The sequence below is a fragment of the Ixodes scapularis genome, unplaced genomic scaffold (assembly GCF_016920785.2).
Source record: "Ixodes scapularis isolate PalLabHiFi unplaced genomic scaffold, ASM1692078v2 PGA_scaffold6__148_contigs__length_123643588, whole genome shotgun sequence".
In the NCBI taxonomy this organism is placed as follows: Eukaryota; Metazoa; Arthropoda; class Arachnida; order Ixodida; family Ixodidae; genus Ixodes; species Ixodes scapularis.
The window spans coordinates 51,957,201-51,984,955 of record NW_024609881.1 but is presented as its reverse complement, the minus strand read 5'-3'; the positions used below and the strand labels follow the sequence as shown (position 1 = coordinate 51,984,955).

The window sequence follows — 27,755 nt, the reverse complement described above, 5'->3', positions numbered from 1 at the left end:
TTCCAAACAATAAAAGAAGGTTGATATTTATAACTTAGATACTCAGCGACAACAAAAAAGCATAGGAAAAAACATGGCTTCGCGTAGCTCAAACAAAATCTCAAAAGCTTGCTTGTTTTGTATTATTAATGCACTCAAAGAGATCTTGTTTTCTACGTGTTCTGTACCGCCGCTGATGTACGGCTGTAAGGACACAGTATAAAACACCATTTGCATTAGCTAATGGCTTGAGCTGTAAATAAATTTATTGAACAAGATAACCCCAATCGTTAGACTTAGCTTATTATAACGAACGTCTCTCTCTCTCTCCTGGGAAATCATCTAGAAAAAAAATCTGCCACACCTTGGACTCTGTTTGTAGCTCTCCTTTGGAAATCAGGCAATTCAGTTTACGCCGAGGGACCCGTGCAGTGTCGAGATCCCAAAGCTGATTGGTCGATTATTTATGGAAATAAACTCTGAAGGACTTCGAATAACCATATAGCTGTGGTATAACACAAAAACGAAAACATAAAAAAAAATACACGCATAGTCTTTGCACAAAAGGTTAAACGGCAAGGAGAAGATAGCCAATGAGTTTTCCTCGTTCGCTGGTTGCACTAACATTCAAGTCCAAAAATAAATCTAACATAAAACATGATTGAAAATAAAAACACCCATAATCCATATATTTATATATATAGAGAGAGAGACATATATACTGTTAATTTACGATAAGGAAAGAGGGACATTTAAGACAAAGAGACAAGACAGGCTTTCGACTTTCAACAAAACGTTTACTGGCTCGACTTCGCCTCCTGAAGCTCGACGGGAGGCGTCGGGGAGGTAGAGAGGGAGGGTGGTGGGTGAAAGAAGCGCAAGCCAGCTCCCAGATCGTAAATTAATAACCAACACGTTCAACCATCTACATTACTGTTCATGTCGCTCAATATCTTAGCTTGAGGAGTTATGATTTTGCGTTCAAGTACAGCGAAAAGATATTTGTCCGCGACGATGTTTGTGTTCCAGATGATCGAATCTGAGACTGGTGGCCGTTCAGAGGGGGTGTATAATACTTTTTTCACGACACACCCTGGCATAACTAAAGCTCCTTAAAATGCAGTTTTAATCATTCAGGGTTACGCTAATTATCCACTTAAACGGCTGCCCAAGGATGAAAGCTAGATCTGAAGCAGTTCGGCCTCTCGCGTATTGACCCTATTTCATTTGTCCCGAATAGTTTTCGGCCCTGTTTCAGGTTGGCTCTAACGTGGTGAAAACAAAGTCAAAATCTGGCTAGCCCATCTGTTTAACTTGCAAACATTACCCGAAACGGAATCTTAATTTGGTTAAAGCCGGCATCCGGCTTCAACGCTTCTACCTCTACTCCCTTAACCTTTAGTTCTGACCCGAACGAGCCGACCAAACGGCAACAAAAGTACATCAACACGGCGCTCCTGGAGGTTGAGCGTTTGTTATAACCGACTGCATAAGTCACGCATTGCGAAAACACCGATATCTCTAAAGTTTTTGCCTTCGCGATTGGGTTATACCGATAATAGTAAGCCATAAAAATAAGCGCCGGGACAACGCACTTTTGAAGCTGCTTCATTGGATTGTAGCGTCGGCTGCAGTAAGACTTAATGCGAAACGGTGTATATAACGCCTTCCGTTCGCGTTCCTTCTCAGCTGGTCACGTGACCGTTGAGCGACCCCAAGAGGAAAGATCTCCACTGGCCCTTGACCGCCGTCAGAACTTCATTTTCTTGCTGGAGAGAGAGCGATGCGCCTGGCCGTATAAACGAAACACTGGAGTAAGCGAAGGCCACCAAGAAATAAACCGGGATCGAAAGCTCCTTCGAGCAGATCCCACATGCTGGAAAATTAAAAAAAAGAAAAAAAAAACTAGCTTCACTTATATGACGCGACAAATACTTTGTGCAAATAGATACCAGCCGAAGATGAAGGCAGATGGGTTCCTTGTTTTTTGTTTTTAATCTGTCTTCGTTCGTCTGACCCGCGATGTCAGAGTGCTTGATGGAACACTTGCGTCGGTCAGTGACCTGAGGTGCGACGGATGCTTAGACGAGATGAGAAGTGGGGCCGCTGACAGCCACTTGTGTCTCATGGGTCGGCTCACTGTGCCCTCTTCACCTGGCTTCGGAGTAAAGATAGTGATGATGGGGCGATGCCCTCGTACAGATCGCAAGTGTTCCAAGGGGTGTTAACGGCGCACCGGACCGCAAGGAGGGACACGCCAATCATGGGGTATGCATAGACACCGCGCAGGGCACTAGCAATGAAAGGGCAGCTAAAGGCGCGAATAATTGGTACAGCTTGGGGGAAATAAACGTAGGTGACTCGTTTCAACGAGCAACAAAAGGCACACAATGTACAAAAAGAAGAACTGATATACGTCACATAATATCCTTGCTCCCAAATTATATTTTTTTTTAAATTTTGTCTGATGTTGCTAGGCACGCCAGGGTATTCGGTTCCCATGCCGTAGCATTTGATTTCCTCAACCTGACGCATACCTACTGAAGAAGTTCAAGAAGCGACAAAGTATTCTAAAAATGGCTAACCCCCCAAAAATTAAACTTATTGTAAGGGATTACGAGAACCTCATTCTGGGTGGCTTCGATAAGGCTTAGTATGGAATGTTTTTTTGTTTTTTTTTTTGTATGGAAATCAGTGATCCAGTAAACCTGTTTGAATTAGAACAAAACAACTATTCAGTTTGTGACATGTTCTTTTGAAAAGAAGGTTTAAAAATATATATACGCTCTTCTTCTCGAATGATAATCAAATGACAAACACTGGCTTGGGAAAACACATATTGAATAGTACTTTTCGTGGATGTTTCATATACGAAGTGTTTTATTAAACCAAGAAGTGCACACAAAATGAGGCACGGAGTCCTGCGTTCTGACGGTACTCACTGTCAATAGTGAATCCCGCGTATAGCAAACCACTGGTAGATGTGTCGTGCGTTCTTCCACGCACTTGACAGCACACCGAAAAGTGACAGTAAATTCACCGAGTTTGCCTATCCAAGATTCTCCTGACTGTTCAATGGCCTCTCTAAAAGTGTCATCATTTATTGATCTAGTGGATGCAGCGGTTTTTCGTTTGGACGATCGTGCTTTGGACTGGACGGAAATGGTTTCGCGAGACAGCGGCGTGGTTCCCGCCGTGCTCCTTAGCTCCATTCGTTTCCTCGTTACTTTAATTTATTTAATTTATTATTTATTTCACAATACTACTACGCCAGACATAGGGGCGTCGTAGGAGAGGGTTACAAAAAAAAAATTACACCATCTTCCCGAGGGGAACCATGGGGTGATGCGGAGCATCGCGGATCGTTATTAATGGTGTTATTAACGGTGTTAGTAACGTTGTTGAACTTCACGGTCCCGAACCTCAGGTTCTGCTGCTCGACGTTCACGAACCAACGCGGATTTCCGTTCTCGAAGGTCGGGTTCCGCCGCTCGCTTCGTACGTTTACTTTGAACTTCACGGTCCCGAACCTCAGGTTCTGCTGCTCGACGTTCTCGAACCGCCGCTGCTTCACGTTATCGTAGTTCACCATCCGCCGCTCGACGTTGACGAATGGACGCCGCTTCTCATTGCCGTATAGTTCAGGGTCTGCCGCTCGCTTCAAGCGTTTGCGCTCAGCGTCGCGTGCCCTTCGCTGCGCAGCTTTGTCTTCAGTGGACGTAGCGTTGCTATTAGTTTGTGGGGTGGTGCTGACGCTTGCTTGCGCCAACCCAGTAACCGACGGGACTGTTGCTTCCATCACACTTATCGGAAGAACGGAGTGGAGTCAACAGCGGTGAACTGAACGCGCGCAGCGCTCTACCGCTGCTTATATTCACACTTGAAGGAGAGGAGACTAGAGGAGAAGAGTTGCGCATGCGCGCGGTGTGAGTAGAAGCGAACGCACGCGAAGTGCACGCAGCTGGTAGAGAGAGTGAGCGGAGAGAGTAACGCGCAGCTGTTGGGGAGAGGGAAGGAGGAGAGTTGCACATGCGTAGTGTGAGTGCGGACTACGACGCCGCGGAACATAAACCCGAGCAAGGGATGCTCCGCATCTAATATATATAAATGAACACATTTCGACATAATGAGCAAGTCCCTCGCTATAAGGTAACCAGCCGGTGCAGGAAGTTTTAAAGTGAATCTGAATTAGTGATGATTGGGTGAAGGCTATTCCAATCTCGGGGAAAAGCGAATTTTTAAAGCAATTTATACGGACCTGGAAATTGTTTATGTATCTTGGGTGTGAAGCTCTAGTGTTAGTTCTGGTAGAGAATTGCTAAACATGTTGTCTGTGTTGATGAGAAGGCTGTCCGTGATGATCTGAACGAACGTTTTCAGCCTGTCAATTATCGCGCGTTGGGAGAAAGGAGTGAGGTCTGTTTGTTTCATGAATAATGTCGGCGAATCGCACCGCCCATATTTATTAAAAATAAATCTCAGGGCCTTTCTCTGCACCATTTCCAATTTTTCTATATTGGCTACTGTGTAGGGGTCCCAGACGACTTGTGCGTACTTCTGTATTAGCCTAATTAACGTTTTATATGCTAGTACTTGAACTTCAGTGGTTGCGAAATTAAGTGTGCGTTTTAGTTGCCAGAGTTTGCATGTAGCTTAGGAGGTAGCAAGCAATGTGGGAGCTCCAGGGCAAGTTATTCAAAATGGTAGTTCCCAAACACTTGCACTCTGAGATGTTGTTAAGTGTATTTTCGTCTACGCTGTAGCTAGAAAGGTAAGGGTGCTTCTTTAGTGTTCTGGACATAGTTACACACTTAGAGGGGTCCAAATTCGTTTGCCAAGTCCTGCACCAGGAGGCAACTTTTGAAAGACACGTGCCTAGTTTGATCTGGTTATCAGGGGAATCAATGATATATAGAATACAATCATCAGCAAACAATTTTATATTTGCATCAATATTTGAACATAAGTCGTTAATAAACAGCAAAAATAATAGCGGTGATCGAAAGACTGGAACCTTGCGGTACAGCGGATGTAACATTGCATTTATTCGAAGCAGAATCGCAAAAGAAAACAAATTGCAGCCTATTTTTCAGAAATGCGTGTAGCCAGTTTAGGATGTGGTCATTTTTTTAAAATAGTATGAAGGTTCTGTAATAGCTTAGTATGCGACACAGCATCAAATGCCTTAGTCAGATCTAAAAATATAACATCAACCTGTTTGTTTTTATTGAGCACGGAAGCAAAATCATGGACAGTACGTAAGAGTTGCGTGGTTGTCAAGTAGCCCCCTCTACATCCGTGTTGGCACGGACTTAGTATTTGATGTTGGTCTAGAAAGCTAGTGATATGTTTTCCAATTATATGTTCGAGTATTTTGCAGCACTGAGATGTTATTGAAATAGGACGATAGTTTCGCTGATCAGTTTCTTTGCCCTTTTTGTGAATTGGTTGTATTTTAGCTATTCTCCAGTCACTTGGTAAATCTGCATTTGAGGGAGATTTTTCAAAAATGATACACAAATATTTCGCTATTTATGGAGCATACGGCTTCAAGAATGCATTCCGTAGCATATCGGGTCCCTGAGTTTTATTGCAATCGAGACTGATTAATAATTTCAAAACACCTTCTGATATGACAACATCACTCAGAGCAGCGTGATGATTACAGTGTAAAATAATAGGAGCTTCACCATTATTGATCAAAAAGACGGAAGCAAAGTACCTATTAAACCCTGCTTCTATCGTGTTGCTATCCTGAGTAAGAATACCGTCGACGAAAAAGATATTTAGGGAGACACGTTTTGGCGAAATGTGACTCAGAATTTCGCAGGTGGCGTTTTTATGAAATTGACGAGGGTTGTACAATGGTAATGAAATTTAGCATGTTTAATTTTACCCTTATGTTCCACGAGAAGACGTTGGAGAATGTAAGACGGTTGGTTTGAGTGCGCCTTTTTGGAAGCTTTCCTCAGTCTATTAATTTTTCTGCCCAACTGTATCATTTCTCGAGAAATCCAAGGACTCGTCTTGCCTGGGTTTATAAACCTTTCAGGAACAAAACGGTTAATGCACTCGTCTGCAATGTCTTTGAATTTACCCCATGGTGTGTTTAAATTTGCGTGAGAGATACAGGAGAATGAGACAAACCCCTCGTAATTTTCCCCGAGAACGTCAAGGATGGACTTATCATCTGCCTTGTCAAAATCAAATACGTTTTGTTTATTTGCCGGTGTATACGAGACCGGTTTGAATGGAAGTGTAAGAAGTACGCTTTTGTGGTCGCTTATTCATTCTTTAATAGAAACCGCACACGAATTCGAAAGTTAATGGCTAGCAAAAGTAAGATCGAGGACTGATTCCGACTCCCCTTGAATTCTTGTGGGTGATAAAAGGAGCCTTTCTAAGTCGAATATAAACGCAATATCTTATAAACACTCCGAGCTTTCACGGTCCGGTGATCCTTCCGATAAGCATTTCGAGTCTATATGGGGAGGTTGAAATCTCCGGCAAGTATAATTTTGTCGTTACTGTGCATATGGCTCCGCCCATATAGCTTTTCCGATCTTCCAAAAAGGAAAAGTGACAGCCAGGGCGTTTGTTAACAGCGCTTATTAAAAGGGATGTATTATCAATCGTTGTTTTACACCAAAGTATTTCTGCTGACCCCTGCTCGTCGAGCTGAAGACATGATATGTTATTCTTTAGAGCAATCGTAACCCCTCCTCCTCTAGTCAACCTGTCTTTCCGTGTGGTTACGTATTCGGCTGGTATACGTTTTTAAGTTATTATGCTAGAGTGTAACCATGTTTCTGTTAGTACGATGATGTCCGGTCCATCGAGAAGTATCATATGCTGAAGATCTTCTGTTCTATTCACAGGGCTTCTTAGATTTACATTCAATATTTTGAGCTGGCATCATGTAGGATTTGTAGCTGAGTTTTCACTTGTTGGTCAAGCAATTTAACCTTATCAGTAGAAGTATCATATACGTAAGCCCAGTCGCCGATGATCGGCCTATCGTACCGTAGTTTAAAACGGTGTGTTTGCCCTTTCCTAATATCCAGAAGTCTTCTTCGAGCAAAACGAACATCAAGTGGATAATCCTCGCTGATAGATAAGCCGCTATCGTTTAGCTTATGGGCCTACGATAAGACAGTTAATTTCTGTCTGAAGAAACAAAATTTCACAATAATGGGGCGTTTCTTATCTGAACCAAAACGGCCAAGGCGATGAGCCCGTTCGATTTCAGATGACTGGATTTCCAGCCCTAGTCTATCAAGGTAAAGCTTTCGTACATGTTCCTCGGATTCTGCCCACGTTTTTTTTTCGGTGTCATTGATTTTGAAAAACAGAAGATTTGATCTGCGCGACCTGAGTCCGCCCGCGACCTTGTCGAGTCAGTCTCGCCTCAGCGTTTGATGGTGCTGCTTCGCCGCCTTCGAAGCCCGCGACGCTCTGTTGTTATCTTTCTTTTGTACCCTTTAATTTTTGGCACAAGTTCGCCACATTAAACGTTTATTTATTCCTGTTTATTTCTTGTTTATTAGTCACCACCCGTGACAATATCTTATCTTCAGACCAGATATTTCATTTTGCAAAGTAGAAACTTGTTCGTGTGATCCATTTTCCAAAGTGGAAACTTGTTTGCTGATATTGGTTTCTGGTGCGCTGGTTGAGCTTTGAAGTTTTAAATCACGCTGCTTTAGGCTTTCGATACGTTTGTCTTTTTCTGCCTTTTCTTCAGTTCTTTTTTGCACCCAGGATCGTGTGTTGTCCGGTCTGGAGATTTTGTACGGTGGCGTATACTTTTGCCAAAAGATCATCCTCCTGTGCACTGTCCGGTCCCGCATTGGTCTCAATGTCGCCCGAAAGCAGCAATAAAACCACAGTCCAACACTCTATAACAATCTCGGAAGACTTCTGAGGGCACGGCAGGATAATCAGACATCTAAAATCACTTTTGCAAAAATATAGGTATGGTAGAGGACTAACCTGTATGAACAACAAGGGTTTAGCCATGCTGTTGTTTTCCGTGTTGCCGTCCCCTCTGAAGGGTGTAGCGCCTAGCCAGTCCTTAAATAGCATATCTTCGGTTGACGTCGTCGCTCGTGGTTGGTGGAAGGACCAATCCCAGCCGAGTTGTGCCACTCCTGGATCTTTGCTCACTTGCGCTTGCGTGGCTGATATGATCGGTGATGAGTCGACGAAAAACCACAGCACCATCTGTATGAACAACAAGGGTTTAGCCGTGCTGTTACTTTCCGTGTTGCCGTGCCCTCGCTCTTGCAGGGGACGAGACGGACGCAACAACATCAGGCGCGGCTTACCGCGCATGTGTTGGTAGGCCCGCGCGAGCTCCGTCGTGCATCTCCCAAATCACTCGGAAGCGCGCACGGGCGGGCTTGGTCGTCCTGTTTCTTGTCATTCAGTAGCTCACGCCGGCCACTTTGAAAGTGCGCTCCCCTTAAAAACAATAATGCAACTACACCTATCTAAGCGGAGAACACAATGCCCTAAGATTCAAAAATCTTTCTGCTCGTCATAATTCAGCTTAAGTTCTACATTTCGCGAACGCACGGCAACCAGTATGCAGGCCGTAGGCGCCGATCGAGAGAAATTGTGGTGGGTCCATTTGAAACCAACGGCGCCTGGGCCTTGGTTCTCATACAACAATATGAGGAGCGCTGCGAGATTGGAATTTCCAACTTTCGATGAGTCGGAACCCCTGCGCTAAATGCTAACGCATTTCGTCTTGAATCAGCATAGCGACAGCAGCAATTTCTGCATCAATTTTAATGCGTCAGCATTAGTGCCCTGATACATATGCGCTGAACTTGGACTGGTTTGAACCAGCGTTAGTAGAACAGTACGTTGGGAAACTCAGATTTGAAACCCGGACCGCTCGTGTCCACCTAAACCCAACTAGATACGATAACAGTGCCGCCCTTTAGCGGCGAGTCGAAACATGTAATAAAGAATAAGAGTAAAAACGCAGGCAAGCTGATAACGAATCAGAGTAAAAAAAAAAGACAAAGAGCTAAAAAGGACAAGAACATCTGAGACTGTGTTGTTCCTGTCTTTTTTAGCTCCTTGGCTCTAGGTTTTTCAAGTACGAAACACGTAAGTTGCTTTATGCAGCTATTGCGAGATGGCGCTGCGAGATGGCGCAACCGGCCCTTGCGTGACTCGACTGGACCGGTACGTCGTGCAGCCGTGCAATAGACCGATCTCACGAGGAGTTGCGCGACGCCACCGCTGCCGCGGTGCATTCTGGTACCTGTAGTTCTCCCCAGTTTTCCGGCCGCGTCGGCGCGCATTGTACGCCCGGCGTCGGGTTAGGACGAGACATTTAGCCAGGCGTTGACTCATGGTTTTCGATCGGTGGCTTTACATGTTGTATGCCACGGAGCTATAATAACAGCACCAGGCAAAAAGGCCTCGGATATTATGTCTTCCCGCAAGAAAGAAGCATGGCAAAGAAAGGTCGACAGAGCCGGACAGAGCGGCAGGGAAAATAGCGTTTTACGATTTGTTTCGCGATTTGCTTCATAATTTATATACAATTATTGCACGTCAGCTACAATATGTAAGATTACAGGGCACGAGACATAGAGCGTGCCGAAGTGTTCCGTAAGCTGTAATCTCTCTGACCATTTACTCTGTAGCGGCCTATTCGTTGGTCTATCTCAAATAGGACCTCCGCACTGCTTCGCGGAGGCCGTTTTTAATACACTTCTTACTCGGTATATTTTGGTGGTTATAAATGTTATTGCGACGACATGTTTCAAGCACAACTCTGCTTCAAAATATCAGGACAATCACTAAAAAAGAGTAACGATTCCCGATATGCACCACTTGATACAAAACAACTTTTTTTCGGAAGCAGCCTTTTTTTTTTTTTTTTTTCATACCAACGCGACAAAAATTACATTATGCAATTTAGTGCAACACGTACTTACCGCCAAAAATGTAACAAACGAACCTCATCCATTTTGTGGTGGTCTATTAAGCTGGTGTTACCGATCCATTCTGCATTAGCACCAGTCGAGACCGCAGAAAAAAGCTTCCCTCGTCGGGCGACTGTCAGCGTTCGGATCTTGCGCAAACAAAATAAAACTGAGTAGAAACTGTGCACGAAAAATCATCTCCACCCCAATCTTTCAGGTATCTGGCATGGTTGCTTCTTTTTGATAGATGCCAATTATTACGGCTCGTCAGGCATGGTCTTTCTGTAGATCAGTTCTTTGTGTGCAGGCTTCTCCCGCTGTTCATCTGTATTCTGTCGCACAGGCTGTCAACCAGAATGAAACAACTTTTAGAAAACTATCGCTCACCGAGAAAGTCTATTTAACTCCTCTTACTTGATGGCTGATTAAACGTTATGCACAAGACTGAGCACCACCAATATCAGTTTTTCATCACATTTGATGCTGTTCCGTGGTGCTACACCGAGCCGATGGTCCCTCGAATTTTCTTGTTCTTTGCTATTGCACTAGATGTTCACTCGTTTGCAAGGTAATTGAGACGTCCGATGAGTCGGAATGCTCGAGTAGTGGCGCCGTTGTTTTTTTGTTTTGTTTTTTCCACGGCCGCAGTGGGATTACCCCGTGAACGGCAGTGGGTCCACGAAGGCGAAGAAACAGACGACGACGAAGCAGACGACAAAGCGATTCTAAAGCGATAAGACGACTGAAACTGCTTTTCTGCACTTGCTGTGGAAAGTAAGGCATCACAAACAACAAAATCTTATGAAGTAAAAACATGCAAGAGAATCAAGGGGCGTGCCAAATGATAATCTATGATGATATACGTACGCGCAGCCGTATGTAGCCGGGAACATAGAGTTATTATAATGTACGCTAGAGGTTCAAATGGCGCTAGTGTGCTGACGCAAATTGAAGCAGACAGCAACCAGTCGAAAATTGACTTCCGGTAATGCATTTCTATGGGAAAAAGTGAGTGCATTTTCTCTCTGCGCTTGATCATAAGAGCAAATATCCCGAATAATTCGTACGTACTAGGTAGCTTGGAACATTTCTCAGTCAGGCCGACAAAATAACTGGTCAGTTACGGTGTTTTTCTCTCAAATTCATCGCAATAAAAACGGTGCTAAAACAGCTTCGTACGTGTATTTATGTGCACTGTCGGACACTGTTAGCACGAACACGACGTCGGCGCTTTTCAGCTTGGGGGATATACGTGCCAAACGAATGAAGAACATCTGGAAATTAAGAAAGACGGCAAGAACTACGCAGTAACACCGGATCAGTAACTACACGTGCATATACGATCAAAATTAATTGAAGGCCACGTAATCTATTCCTATTTTAAATAAGTAAGTACCGTTTTATTCTTTTTGCTCTGCGCGAAGTTGCCTGTTCAACGTTCAAAATATCACTCGCACGCTCGAAATCTTTGAGCCCAAGTGCCCGATAAAAGCTGCCCGGCAGAGAAAACAATACGAAGAGACAACCTTTATAGCCCACGGACTTTATTCTCTACGTTTTGAATGTTTTTATCTGCCCATGCACGACGGGGTCATTTTTATATAGTGACAGGACTGGCATATTATCAATATATATAAGCGTCACCGGATTGCTGGCGAGCCTTGAACACACTCTACATTCCTTTCGATTGTAATTTTTCTTCGAATCGTCGCTTGTTTTTACACACCTGCTGCGAAACACACGTTTGGGACTGAAATGTAGCGAAGTTAAACATCGGTCACTGATGAAGAAAAATGCGCTAACTAAAGCAATTACACTTTTACAGTGTTAATCAAGGTACATACTATTCGGTACGACCCAAATAACCAAAGTGTTCCGTGTTATTTTTCGGCGAAGAGACAAAATGCACGCGCGCTTTCCCATAGGAATACACAGGAAGACTGGAAAAGTAGACTGGTTGCTGTCTGCTTCAATTTGCGTCACGGAAGTCGCATAGACACTAGCGCCAGTTGAACCTCTAGCGTACATTATAATAACTCTATGGCCGGGAAGCGTCTCCGAATACGCAGCTGGGAAGGGATGACTACAAGTAGCATGGCGGCGGCACCACTTCCGGAATGCGCGCGCCTGCGCAGTTCGCTTGGTGACATCGGTCTATTCTCGGAGTGTCCGCTGCAGAGAAATGGCGGCGTTGCAATTGCGTCTAGTTCCGGTCTGGAGTACGGATCGGAGCAATTTTTTGAAAGCACAATCCTCGGGTTGTTTCCCGAGTGAGATGTTTTAGTAACGTTGGTTTGGACTAACCAAAGTTCGTAACGTCGCCATGGGATGGCACCACAGCCTCACTGGCTTTGGGAAGTGAATAGGAAACTCTATCTCGGGTTGAGCGCTCTATAATGTATCGATATGCCGAAAGCTAGAGCAAAACGCGCCCATGCGTGCCGGGCCGTGATTGTTTGGTACTGCAAGCGGAGGACTGGATAAATATATATATATATATATATATATATATATTTGTTTCTTAATATGAAGACAGCATTGTTTTTTAACGCAAAGAAATTAGCACGTTTGCACCTTTTTTCGAGTTCAAAAGCACGCGAAGACGCCTCCATTGGAAAATGTAGTAAAGCGAGCACAGTGTAAGCCGCACGAGTGTGAAGATGGGCTTCCCCCGATTCCGCTGAGCGCAGATTATTAAAAACAAGAAATTCGAATGATGTCCCGAGCTTTTTGGGGCATCGACATGCACTTCAAAAATGTATTTAGGTTACCCGCCTATTGCAGCTAGTGGTGACAGCAGGTACATGATGTAAGGCACCTTTTCCCGCATGTAAATAAACAGTTTTAGTAGATCGGAGACAAGGACTGGCGTTGCTAGCCGGAGCCTGGGCCGTCGCTTTGAACATGGATTGAGCACGCGGCCGCAAGGCCGCAATCCTTAGCGTACGCTCTACTTAAACTTTCTATTCATTATCTCAGGAGTTGTGTTTAACAAAGGCGTAGGCTTAGGCGCGGGCACATATTTCAGGTTTGCTTTCTTTTCACGAATACTCGTGATAGGAAAGCCAATATGAAAGCCATGCTCTCGCCTGTGTTTTTGCTCCCACTGCACGCAATTCATCAGATGAAAGGTAACGGCCACGTGTCACGCCCAACCCAATTAAAACAAAAAAACAAAAAGATTTCGAGGAAAAGGGCATGAGTGAGGAGTAAGTTTCTTTCCTCTTTCAGACATTAGTTCGCGCTAACTTTTTCAATACATTCGCCCTATTTTGATTGGTAAAAAAGCTCATTGGCCCCATCGTTTGGGTAGCCCCTGTACACTTCCGGTTTATTTATAGTTTCTAATTTTTAATGATCAACATTTTATCATAAGAGTGAATTAAGGATGACAATGCTAAAAGTGGCTATGTTCTTATTTGGGCGTAAGAAGAAACTATATGAGCGTGAGACCACTTTAAATTATATCGCTAAAAAAATCTTGTCCCACGACACTCGCTCACTCACTTGAACGCCGCGAGACTTTGCTGTAGGATAGTCATTTTAAAGAAGAGAAAACGTTACAATATCGCCTGGCAGATGGCGCCGCTTCCCCGGGTGAGGCGCGAAGCACCCGGGTTTCTTATCGACCTCTCGGCGACACTCGCTTACGAACCGTCTAGCGTGGAGGGCGGCAAACAAGTTAATGTTGTAATTGCAACCCTTTATTACAACTAGTGGCCAGTGAGGAGTGTTTACCCTAAACATCCCAAACCGTTTATTTATTTTTTTACATTATGGAATTTATGTTTTTACTAATTAAAAACATTTTACAATTGATAGGCTAAATAAAAAGTCACTTAAAACACCACAATCCTCATTTTACAGAGTGAGCCGCTTCATTATTGCGTTCCGCAGCCTAAAAAAAAAAGAATTAACAAAACAATTGTTAAAATTTTTTTTTTTTTATGTTTTATTAACAGCTAGGTTTTGCCCTTCTGCATATGCGGTGAGAAAGCTAGCGCAACAATTTGAAAAATGCAAAAGTTTAATTTTGCACCACTTATTAATGATATTTCTCAAACCTACTTCTAAAATCTACATTGAAAAGGAGCGTGTAACTTAGTGCAGCTAAACATCCTGAACGAATAAATATGAAAGGAGACGGAACACAGACACCACAGGTGTAGCGTCTGTCTTTATTCCCCTTTTGTGTCCATTCTTTCCGGATATTTAAATTTTTGTTTTACTGTACCTATTTTTTATCATCTTTATTATAAAGACCAAAGCTTTGAAACAAAGGAGACAATCACTCCACTTTCTTTGAAAAATAGTGTATTTATATATTCCTCGCTAAAGGGACAATGAAGGCAATTTCGGAGATCTTTTTGGCGATTGAACTGGGTTCCAGGCACGTCTCCAGCCACGTTGCCAAAATTTCAGCCGAAACCGTCGCTTGTGTGCCGCGCAAATCAATTAAACAGTCGCGCTAATAATCGTACCGGGATCGACTGGGGCGACGTCTCAAGAGTTGCGGGAGAAGCCAGGAGAAGCGGAGTTTACGTGACCGATCCGGGCCAAGGATCGCGACGTCACAAGAGACGCGTCAGCGATTGGTCGAAACGAGAAACGTGCCCTCGGTCATGTTTTAGTTCGCGATTTTTAGAAGTACTGTTCTAATTTCCGCTTGAATAACCATCAAAAGTATAAATCGGATGGGAAATGATTACTAAACCGTAAATAAAGCAGCATCATTGTTTTTTCCTTTGCTACGCTGGACGCGAAACCGGCGACGAGCAACTATGGGCCAACAAAATAAAATTAAAAAAAGAACACGGTACTCGAATGATTTTGCAAAATGGTAGCTGTAGATGGCTGTTCTAACGGTCGACTGAAGACCAGTATTCGTTCGGGCGACGCTAGTTTTCACGTGTGGGTAGCTGTTCGTGTTCTTTGACGACAAAAAGAGGACGTCCGCGGAGGAACCGGGTCCCGGAACGGCGAGATCGCTGCCGCTTTCCCTTCGGCCTCTCCCCCGCGTCCGTCCTTCGGCATGCGGGCCGCTCGCTGCCGGCTGGGCGGTCTCCGTCGGGTGATGGCAGAGGCCGCCACACACGTACTCCCGTTCCGTTGGTGTTCGGTCACTGAACGGAAGCTCGAACTCGCTCGCGAGAGCGGCATTCGTCCATGTTGACAGAGTCGGCGCAACGACCGCGCCACCGCGCTGCTATAACCCACCGCGGTAACCAGAGTCTCGATCTCCTAAATACTACCGATACCGACTATTCACACTTGACGTCACTCCCTACGTCACCTCCGTTTTCGGAGGCCCAGAAACGAGACTGGAGATGGTTCAGTTTCGGTTTCTTTACTTCTTTCGTCGGCACATAAATACGCGTTATAAATGTCTACAAAAAATTGGGCGGCATGCTATGTTCCCAAGAAGCGTTAAAACACCATTTAAAAAAAAAATTAAATAAAATCGTCTTCATTGTGCCTTTAAAATAGAAAGCGATCTTGTAACCTGTTTCTTCGGAAAGGGAGAAATTTTCATTCATAAAGGCAGGAGAGAAAAGTTCTTACCTCGTCTGCACCGTAATATGGCGGTCCAAAATCGGACGAATCGAATCCAATACGTCTTAACGAGGAGGCTACGTTTACGATTTGTCTTTACACAGAACGCTGCCATATTTCGACCGAAAATACTTGACATAAGTTTAGGATAGGCATTAACAACAGGCTACTGGCGGACGCCTAGTGCCTGCAGGTAGTCATTCCAATAAAAGCAGTCAGCTGTTTAGCGTCCATCTGAACAAGCCACTGCTTTCGGGGCGAGAGAAGTAGCTCATAAAAACACGCCACGAGCTTTTCACGTCCCGCACTTATTGCAGAAGTAAACCTCCCGGGCAGGTAAGGAAACGCGTTTCGAACGGGGTTACCCAGTCGCGTCGCTGTTAATCGTGTGATGTTAAGCGGAGACAACCGAAACCCGGTCACTTTGCTCACTGGCACCTCTCACCATTGCGATTTCTCGAGTCGCAAACCCTTCTTCAGCAGCGCACAAAACGGAAAATAAAGGGAAGGGGGGGGGGGGGGGGGGGGGGGGTTAGTTCTTTGCGCAATTGAAGGTCAAAATATCTAAATCGGTTACATAAAAAAAACGATAAAAAAAAAACTTCAATTTTCAATGTATAAACCGTGTAAAGCCGATAAACACAAATAAACTACCGTTGAAATAAAAAAAAAGAAAACACAAAATAGGTTAATACCGAAAACACCGATTTCTAAAACATTCTGCTCTAATCAGGAGTGTTTTTGTTGGAACCGTTTCCTCTAAGAGTTATTATCTGAATGTTTAATTTGATTTTCTTTCACCGATAATAAAAATTTTCTAAAACCCGCCCGAAGGAAATTTTCAAAATACGACGATATTTGAAAAGAAATGAATAAACACCAAAGAACTTATGTCGTTTTTTTTCACATAACTTCACGAAGCAAAGCCCCAGGCTTGCTTACCAATAGTACTTTCCTATCCAGGTTTCTTTAAAGCTCATATTTTAAAGAACACATATGCTTACGTTAATTACGTTCAAAGCAAGTTTACTTCAAGTTCTGTACAAAAAGTAACAAGACTTTTCTTCGGGTCAGTGAACTTAGAAAATATCTTATCTCTGGTGATCAGTTTATGCGCTGTAAAAAATGTCCTCATAATTTTGTTTCTACTGCATAAAAACAACAAACGCGCTTTCAATACCGGTAACATAAATAAATAGAATATGTTAGGTTACATGCCCTTCCCTTGACGACAGCGTTTCTTCATTCCGAAACGCGATAAGGAATTGATGTGGGACCCATGTTCCGAGGGGACTCTAGAGTACCCAGTGTTTTCGTTTGCTTCCTATTCTTCAGTATATCCTTGGGTGAAAGGGAAGCCTCAACGCAGCAGCGATCAAATGCAGTACGTCCCGTTGAGATGACAGACGCAGCCTAATGCAAATCCGTTTGCTTAAAGGAGGCCAACGACTTCACGGAGTTCTTTTCGACCCTTGGCTTCCCTCCAAACGGTCGTTGAATTCCTCCGATCTCGTCCGTCTTCGCTGGGATTGTGGTATCCCCGGATTTATTCGATCTGCTTCTGACGCTTTCCCCAATCTCCCCCCTCCTTTCCCCACCTCTTGTTGGCTGTGAGGCGAGGCTCAACCCATGATTTCGGAAAAACCTCATACGTTTATTAGTTGTTTTTTTTATCGCTTAGTTTTTTCGGAGCTTGGAAGTTTTATCTTGTGATGATTTTGAGTCGAACGGGTGGTGATTCGTGAATGGTAGCCTCTATGGAAAGATGAAAGTGAGAAAAAAATGTCTCCAGGAAGATGGGTCACTGATAGGGATCCGTGTTTTCAGAGTTTATTTTTCGTCAAATTCGGAGGGTGTTTTTCGGATTTTATGGAGTTTATATTTTTTTGATTCCCAATTTTCCGAAATTCGGAGTTTAATTTCGCTGTGTTTCCTATTAAAAATAAATAAATAAATAATAACCGAATGTAAACGTATGCCAGATAAAAAAAGAAGACGCGCTTGTATCAATTGAAATATTTTCAGTTGAATTTGGCTTTGGTGTCATTGCCATTGGCAATACTAATTTATTCATCGTATTTAAAAAAAAGTGCGAAAAGACGAGGACCAGACAAAGAAGTGACAGGGACGTAGCGCTGTTTATCCACGACAAAAGTCACACACAAGTGTCACTTCGATAAACGCCGATACCTTAAAATCAATAAACTCCCGGAGGTAGTCGCTAGAAAGCTCGTAGTCACCCCATCCTATTTCATCAATCTAGCCCACGGCCGCGTTAGGTGGAGTGGTTAAGGGGGTAATAGATTGTTTGAACTGCCCCTCTTCCCAATTTTATACAATCCCTATGGTCCATAGGTTTCACTGTTACTAAAACCCTATTGAAAATTCCACCAAGGTACGTAATTTGGGACGCTGATTGCCAGTCAGCAGCCTTGGTGGAACGTGATGGACCATCAGACGTCATCTGATGGTCCATCAGATGACGTCGAACTGGCAATGCCAAGGGAATTTCATCAACAAGTGCAGCATTTATAGAAGAGTAAAGCTATACGCACTCATAAATATCGCCAAATGCCTCGATAAAACAAAATGTTCGAGAGAAAAAAAAAAAAGAAAAAAAAAAAAAACAGGATTACTGTGGATCGAACCCGCGACCACTTGCGTACAAATCGGACACCGTAACCGTTATGCTACGCCGTTTCTTAGAGAACTCGATTTCACCATCCGTTTTATACGAGATGCTTCAGTTGCAAATGCAGTTACGACTTCAGCATGTTATGCAAAGCACTCGTACATCACTAGCCGTACTTCAGTTCTACTCACCTGCCATGTAGAGTACTTTCACGCCGTAGAACGATTGTTTTGTTCGCACGTCTCCGGCCCAGTAGACCTGGTACACCTTGTCGTCTTCAACTACACCGCTGAAGTCCCTTACATCGTCGGAACTCACAACTGGCTGGGTCTTGTCGAGTAGAAATTCTACTAAAACATAAAACACTGTAGAGCCCGGGCAGGATCGACAGGTTGGAGCAAGCGGGCGAACAAAACGAGTCGAGAGCGATCGTTCATGAAAGCTCGGCGAAGCCTCTATGGGGGAACCGAAGTCAGCGAAGTGGCGTTTTCGGCGTTTCGGCGGGCTTCTGATCAAGGTTGTTGGTCGGCTGTGTGTCATATCTCTAACATCAGCGGTTTTATGGGCTCACGTCCCGAAATCGTTTTCTTGTGCATAGACTATTTTTCGTATTCATAGATTTGACGAAATAGTGGTATCCGAACGAACTTTACGTCCTTTGACCGAATGTCTGTCTGCACGTCAAAGCTTTTTGACGTACAGTCAGAGCCAATCGATGTACAGAGCGCGACACTGTTAGCGCGAACAAGCGATCTCCGGTTTTTCCAGTTCTTTTCTTTGAAACCAAGAAATGTCTGCCAAGTTGCTATTCCTACGGAAAGAGCTCATTTAGTTCTATAATGTAAGCGATAAAATTTCGTGCTCGCTAATACTATTTAGAAGTAAAATGCGAAAATGCACCGATGTCGTGTTGGCGCTAACAGTGTCGCGATGTGTACAATCAGAATCGCCATCAAGACATCTTGATGGCATTTCGCGGCGGCCGACCGCCACCAGGAAACCATCAGAAAGCCGACAAGTGGAGTCTGACTGGAGTTTGACTGTCGGTCAGGGTAACTTGTTGGCCAATCAGACATGTTTGACGTACAGTTAGGCACAGTCAGCGGTCCACTAAAAAACATTGACTGCCAAACAGGGTTACATTGATGAATTTTTCCTTCGGGGACACACCCTTTCCTTGCTCTAAAACACAAATCGCATGGCCCAAACCGGAAACCGAAAAAGTGGCTTTTGTCGTGACCCGAATGTACAACGAACGGCCTGTTGCCCTGAACCAACCTTGAAGAGACCAGCGGCAATACCCTTTCTGACAACGGTCCGAGATCTGAAAGATACTTATGGTGGAATTTTACCAGGATCATTGACACTGTGCTGATAAAACTGTAAAAAAAATGCACTGACACATAAATACTCGGAGTTTATCGGATAAATCGGAATGGACCAAAATTTTACGGGCGGGTGTTTTCCGGAGTTTTTCGGATTTATCCGAAAACACGGAGCCCTAGACTCATTGATAAGAGGGACACAGACTATCGAAAGACGTTTTTGCCGTTCTTTATTTTGAGGGCGTGTGCGGGAAGGGATATTCTTCCGGCATTCAGAAAGTATAATTTTGATTTGAACAGATTTTTAGTTTCTTTTAATAGGGGGTGAGATTTGAACGAGTCCTGTCTTCACCGTGTATATATCAGACTCGGAGGATATTAGATGAGAGGGGTCCTCATTGTAAGTTCACGAATTAACTAAAATCTAAGAATCCCTTTTTATTATTGGTTTAAGAGGTTATGTTGGAATTACAGCATTGACGGTAATTACTACTGGATGCCATACCAATATCAAGAATTTGAGAAAATAAATTGGTTTCTGGAGATACGGGTCGATCAGCTTTCGCCTAATTTAAAATTTGCTCTCAAAAGGAGCGTTGCACCATCTTGTAACAAGGCCGCTTGATAAAGTGACGTCATCGTTTTAACCATGGCGTCACTCTCTCGTCAGCATTTACCTGGTTTATGGGCCAACGACGCAAGTGATTGCGTGACGCGGACAACTACGTCACTCTCCCAAGAATCATTGTGTGCAGAACTGTGTGTGTGTGTGTATCTGTGTGTGAGTGTGTGCGTGCGTGCGTGTGTGCGCGCGCGTGTGTGCGCGCGCGTGTGTGCGTGTATGTTTTTTTTTGTTTGTTTGTTTCAAAGCAACCCTTGACGCATAGTACTTTGAATTAAATCCAGTGTTTGACTCTTGGACTATCTTGAGAACAATGTCGGAATTCTGCATGTGCTAAAAAGAAATGAGACGTTTCCGTAAAGAGCTATTATGGCTGAAAAACGTATTTTGTGATTGTGGAGACCATTGGGAGGCCTATATTGCCGCATTAATTATTGCCGCATTACGCATTGCTGCATTAATAATTCAGATATTTTAGTATTCAATTTTTCAACGTCTAGTACTATCTGTTGCTTACTATTCTATTTCCAACGCGCGAACAAGTATGGCAATCAAAAGTGTGGAAATGATCATCACTGGTGCCAATTACAGCATTTTTAAATAACAAATTATAAAATAAAAATTCTAAAATCAACAAAATCTTGTTGCTAATCAGAGAAGTCCATGTAAAATTACGAGGCTTTTTTTTTTCTTTTTATTCCGCGTCTCTTGACGATCGGAAAAACTTCCAAAGTTGCCACCAATCCTTCCGGACTGAAAGCCCCCAACAAAAAAAAAATACAAAAGAAACATTTGAAGGTAACTTAATGAGGCAGGCGAGCTGGTTAAATTTAAACATTTCTAAAACTCAAGATGGAGGATGCAACGTGTGGACAGACACGATACGTTTAAAAGAAAATGAAGAAATAAAAAAAAACACACTTTTCGTTTCTTTGTTTTTTTATTAAACTTCCCGAAATATTCATTCTTTTTTAATTTTTGTGCACCGTCCTTTTGCCGTTTTCAGCCTTATCTTTTCGAAGGCACGCCTACCCGCTTGCACGTCTGCTGAATGCGGCAGCACGTTTCATTGGCGCTGGTAATTGGTGAAATAATACTGACTTTTAGTATTGCAAATACGAGCAAACGCAAGCGCAGTGTATTTGCGTTATCGTTGCGTGTTTCACCCTGAGCATGCGCAATGCCCAAACCTGCAGTCTTCGATTGGCGCATAGCGACGACGCGCGTGCGGAGCACGCAACTATAACGCAAATGCACAGCGCTTGCACTTGCTTCCGTACGCAATACTGTCTGGGGCTATGCAGTCAGAGCTATGAGGGCAAGAGTCTGCGCTCGAGCACACTAAACGCCGATCAGAGATGTGCTGCAGCCCTATTCACTTCTGAAATGCCGACTATAAAGTTGTCCACGAGTACAGCGTCGAGCTTCAAGTGCACTCCGTTACTCTCTACCCCCCCCTCCCCCCCCCCCCCCCCAAAAAAAAAATAAATAAATAAATAAATAAAGTTTTTGGTAAATTGTTTTAAAGGTACAGTTGATGATAGCCTTTACTGACAGGACATATTTTTGTTGTTGTAATTTATATTAAAAAAAACTATTCAGGTGGATTTCGCGAAGGTGGATTTTACGAAGGGCTGTAAGGCTCCTTCGTTCATATGCTAAATGAGATCTCTTGTGTGTAGAAGACCCGAGTAGTACCAGCGATTTTGGGGAATCGGCCAACGTCGGCTCATTGAGCATTTTTTTCTATGTTAGCCACATGAATAATTGTGGTGTTTGATTTGTCCAGCAACACCTTCCACCAGTAAAACCTGAATGAAGTTAGTAGCCGATTATAAAGGTTTTAGAAAGTAGGTTGCGGAAATGTGATGCTAACTAATGCTTTCCTTTTACTGCGGAAAAAAACTGCAATTGTTTCTGGATCTTTTATTTGAGGGGGCGTTTCCGTGTTTATAAACATGTCTTTCCGCGATAGCGTCAGCTAAATAAAAAAAAAATAAAAAAGAGAATTATATCCAAAAGAGTAAAAAAAATTGCTTGAAGCGAAATATGAATTTCGGAAAGTAACGCCACAGAAACATTGAACGAGACGTCAGGAAATCCAAAACATTACTCATAACTCAATATCTCAAATGGATGGCCGTATTTTGTTTTTAAAAAAAGGCCGCAAACAAGCGAGGGCTATGACGTCACAATCCCCCTGGTGCTGTTGAGAATGTAGGAAAGCGGCCTTGGTCATCTCCTCCTCGCTTCGGTTCACCATCTCGACTGGACGAAGCAAAGAGAAGAGGGTATAGAATCATTCGTCACACGGCTCGTCGGCCTCGCCAACCGTGCTCAGAGGCGCACTTAATTATTTTCCGAAATTACGGCCATCCGTTCGGGGAATTTATTTATTTATTTATTCATTTACTCATGGTACCTCAAAGGCCCAATTAAGGGCATTACATGAGGGGGGGTACATTCAAGGTAAGTATCAATCAGAGCAAAAGAATAGCAACAAAGTAAAAAAATAAAAAATAAAACACACACAGACACACACACGCACACACACACACACGTTCCGAGGAAAAAAAAACTCTTGGATTACAGAGAAAGAAAGCAAATGCAAAGCGAAAGTATGTAGATAAAAGAAAACGGATGTGAAAATGAAGTTATAAAGCTAGCATGCGCGACAAGAACCCAAAAAAGCAATAATTCAAACTAAATTATTCCAAACGATTGCAATACAAAAAATGCACTTTGACGCAGAAATGACAGAGTAAAAAAGGAAATAGAAGAAAAAAACGGAAAAAAATTCAAGATGCAGCGGGGATCATGGGGGGAAAATGATTGCAGAGGGCATCGCGAAACATCTTTTTATCAGATATGTTGACGATGGCTTCGGGAAGACCGTTCCAGTTCTTGATTGCGTTAGGAAGTGCCGAGTTATTAATGCGGCTGTGGAGCCAAAGATGTGTTTGCAGTTTTTCCTATTATTTTGACGATGAGATACTCTATTCGGTGGTTCTAGAAGCAATGAGCCTGGTTGACCGGGATTAAAATGCAGCCGATGTAGCAGATAAAGTAGTGAGATTAGGCGGCGAGTTTCGAGGGGGTGAATAGATTTGTGCTGTTTAATGAGCGAGACGCTAACAAACCGAGAATAAGATGATGATATAAACCGAGCGGCACGGTTTTGGACAGATTCTAGTTGATTAATTAGGTACTTCTGATGGGGGTTCCAAATAGGCGAGGCGTATTCGAGTTTAGGGCGAACGTAAGTATTATAAGCTAGATGACGTAAATGGGCGGGTGCGGCCTTTAGTTTGGTTTTAAGTAGCCAAGAGTGCGTGAGGAGTCAGCAAAAATTGTGTTAATATGAGTGATCCACGAGAGATTGGAGGTAAGATGTGCACCGAGGTTCTTGTAAGAAAGGACAGAAGGGAGGGGAACATTATTTAAGAAATATGTGAAAGACGAGACTGAACGCTTTCTAGTGAAAGAAAGCAGATTACATTTAGAAATGTTAAATTGCATTTGCCATGTGGTACACCAGTCAAAAATTATATTAATATCATTCTGAAGGACATCAGGGTCATTTGAATTGTTAATGTTTCTGTACAACACACGGTCGTCAGCAAAAAGTCGTATGGTAGATGACACAGTGGTTGGAAGATCGTTAATATAGATAAGAAAAAGAAGGGGCCCGAGAACTGTGCCCTATGGGACTCCAGAGGTTACATCAGTAGTACAAGATCGAAAATCGCCTGTTACGGTAAATTGTTGTCTATTGGTTAAAAAGTTACGGATCCAGGAAAGTGTTAGCGAATCTAAATTAAGAGCGAAGAGTTTGGATATTAGGCGACAGTGGGGAACGCGATCAAATGCCTTTGAAAAGTCTAAGAAGATAGCGTCGGTTTGAGAGCCAGAATCCATATTGGTGTGAATGTCATGGGTGAATTCAAGTAACTGCGCCTCACACGAGTATCCTTTGCGAAATCCATACTGATATTTATAAAAAAAAGTTGTTATTTTCACGATGGGGCACGGAATGGGAGAATACTATGCGCTCCAACAATTTTGACACTACACTGGTTAGGGATATAAGGCGATAGTTAGTTACGGACGATTTTGAGCCAGATTTAAAAATAGGAACGATCTTCCCAAGTTTCCAGTCAGTGGAAATGCAACAAGATCACAATGATTGTTGAAACAATAGGCACAGTATGTCAGATGAAATGGCAGTGGTGTTTTTTAAGATCTTTGAACATATGTTGTCGGCGCCCGATGACGTAGAGATATTAAGGTTATCTATGAGTTTATTGATGCCGAGACTTGTGATTACAATGGGGGACATATATGAATAATCAAGGTTAGTTACAGATTGAATGTTGCATAGGTCTTCCGTAGTAAATATACATGTGAAGAAATCGTTAAAGACTGTAGGACAGTGGGCATCACGGACTGGCTTCCCCGCTTCATCTGATAAGGTTGTTGATGATTGAGATTCCTGTGGTGATATTACTTTCCAAAATTGTTTGTATTATTTGTTAGAAGAGAGGGCAAGTCGCAACCAAAGTACTTTTGCTTAGCTAAGGCAATGGAAGAATTGTATTCAAATTTCACATTGAGCATACTATACCCAGGCCATGGGAGCATTGCAATTTTTTTGCAAAGCGATAGTCTTTTCTTTTTATTGCCTAATGCCTTTATCGTTTTGTTAAACCATGGTGGATTACTGTTAGAGCGAATGTGAACTAGTGGAACAAAATTATCAGTGATTTGAGATAGTTTAGTTTTAAAAAGGCGCCAATTTTCCTCGACTGTTCTAGTATTAAAGCGATCAACGTAAAATTCATAAAAAAGGGAAAGAGCATCGTTTACTGAAGCAAAGTTGGCTTTATTATAGTCACGGATTATCTTGGCCGTGACTGTTTTCTCTCGGTATGAACGGTGATGTCAATGTTTATTAGTTTGTGGTCACTGAACCCGCTATGAAAAGATACAGATGTTACGAATTCGGGAGTAGATGTAAGGACTAAATCCAAAATGTTATCCCCATTTGTGGGATTATTAGTTATTTGTTCTAAGTCGAAGTTTTGGCAGACGTCCAAAAAGTTTCTTTCCTTCCCATCCTGTGAAGTAAGTGTGGACCAATATATTAGTGGGAAGTTAAAGTCGCCAAGTAAAAATACGTTTGCATTTGGGAAATCTTTGCGTATGGACCAAAGTTGGTAATGAAAAATATTAATGAACTCGGAAGTACTGTCAGGAGGGCGATAACAAACGCCCAGGATATTCTTTTGGAACGAGTAATAAATACCAATCTAAGCTCTTTCGATATCGCCATCAATTGGAATGACGTATGATGGAATTTCTTTTTTGACTGCGATCATCACTCCACCTCCTCTTTTGTTTAATCTATCGCGACGGTATAAGTTAAAGTTAGAACTGTTAGTCAGTCTTCTTTATTTTGAATCTCTGGTTTTAGCCATGTCTCCGTAAGGATGACGACATCAGAGTCATTATCGTAAAGGAAGGATGATAATATATCGCATTTTGGAATTACACTTCGTATATTTGTAAATGATATTGAAAGTGAAAGGGTGTTAGTGGCATTGCAAGAAGGGGCCGATATACTGCAAGGCAGTTTTGTAGGATTGTTTACCCTTTGCTATCTTGATAATGGTATCACAGAGTTCGATTCAGAGTGGTAGACATATGTAATGTTATCAATATTCAGTTTTTCGAAGGTTAATCTAAAAGGAACATTTTTTGTCTTGGCGTTCTCGATTAGTTTTCTTCTTGCATTGCGGACAGGTATAGAAAAGTCCTCTCCTACAGAAGAGGGCGTGCCTTTCAATTTAAGACCGGAGGAGAGAAAATACTATCTTTGTCCTTAAATCTAGAAAGCTTTACAACTATGGGGCGTTTTTTCTCGGTGGTATGCCTTCCAAAGCGATAGGCTCTTTCAATATTATCGGGGTTAATGCTGATGCCAAATTGGTGATTACAGAATTCTAGAACTTTCCTCTCTGATGCAGCCCACGTTTCGCTTGGTTCGTCTATGATTCCATAAAACAGCAGGTTAGAACGGCGAGATCGGTTTTCGGCGCCGTCGCATTTAGATGCCATACCATTTAATTTTTCTGATAACTTGACCGAATTTTCGCTGGAGGAGGAGTCTTTGCGCAAGGATCTGTATTTTGTAAGTTCGGCCTCCAGCGCGGTCACTTTTGCAGATATCTGTTTTATCTGTTCGTCCGCGTTCTTCTGCTGTTCTTTCACGGCTTTCATATCTGAAAGAATTCCCTTTTGCCCTTCCTCTATTCTGTTAACGGTATCAAGTATTTGCGTTTGTAAATTCTCAGAATCACCGGGCCAGGGGCCAGGGTTGGATGCAACGTCGCCTGCTACCAGCAGTCGGGAACGAGACAAGCAAGAGGCGAAGAATGATTCAAACAACAAGCGGACACGCTTACAAAAACCTAGAGTGTCGAAGGGGCATGACACCGTCACTACGGAGGAACGGTTACAAAAGCGCGTGTTCATATAACTAACCTGGAACAGTAGAAGGGGTGAGCGTTCCACCTTGCCGGTGTCATGCCCCGAGAAGAAATCGTTGACGGCTTTCTTATATAGGGTCCCGCCGGTTGAAGACGATTCAGGTTGCCAGAGCAGGGTTATCCATTGGTCCAGCAATGGTTGTTGTGTTGTCGTGACGGTGGTGAAGAAAGCGAGGGAAGAAGAGGCCGTTCCGTTGGCGCCAAGCGTGATGTGGTCGCCTGACATGCCGAAAGAGAGCATCACCTGGAACAGTAGAAGGGGTGAGCGTTCCATCTTGCCGGTGTCATGCCCCGAGAAGAAATCGTTGCCGGCTTCCTTATATAGGGTCCCGCCGGTTGAAGACGATCCAGGTTGCCAGGGCAGGGTTATCCATTGGTCCAGAACTGGCTGTTGTGTTGTCGTGACGGTGGTGAAGAAAGCGAGGGAAGAAGAGGCCGTTCCGTTGGCGCCAAGCGTGATGTGGTCGCCTGGCGTGGCGAAAGAGAGCAGCACCTGGAACAGTAGAAGGGGTGAGCGTTCCATCTTGCCGGTATGAGTGATAATTTGGGGTTTGTAGCTTGCTACCTATCGCTAGAGCTCGAAATTTTGGTTTAATATACATTTAATACTTAGAACGAAAGCTGCAACCAAAAGAAGTAAATGCAACGCTCGAGCAGTTCCCATTTGAAAGCAAAACAATCACGAAACAGATCGCCTCTTCTAGAAAGAAGTCAAGCGAACAGCCGAGATGATCTAAAGCTAAAGTCCAGTGGCAGTCAAGCTCGTACGGATTCATAATAATAATAATAAGCTTTATTTCTCATTTCCCATTACAGGTAATGATGGGGCCGAGAATAAAAGCCGCGATAGACGGCTTGACAAGCTCTCGGCCCCAGTTACATTCAGCAGCAGTCAGAGGGAACAAAATAAAATACAAAGGCATTCAATCAAAGAATAAGCACATTTAACGGATATCAATTACCTAGTTAATCCTTAAAGCATATCAATGTACAAAATCTACGTTTACATAATAAATACAAATACATGGACATGAAGGGAATTATTAACAACTTACCGAGAACAGAGAGATACAACATCGAAGATATACAAAACCAAATATCAGTAGACTACATCAAAGGTATACATGACAGAACGTAATGCATTTAAAC

General features: G+C 43.2%; 1 pseudogene; it reads right to left on the bottom strand.

The window, feature by feature from the left end:
* Positions 1–1,664: 1,664 nt before the first annotated feature.
* Positions 1,665–27,129, bottom strand: LOC115332544 (annotated as a pseudogene).
* Positions 27,130–27,755: the final 626 nt, after the last annotated feature.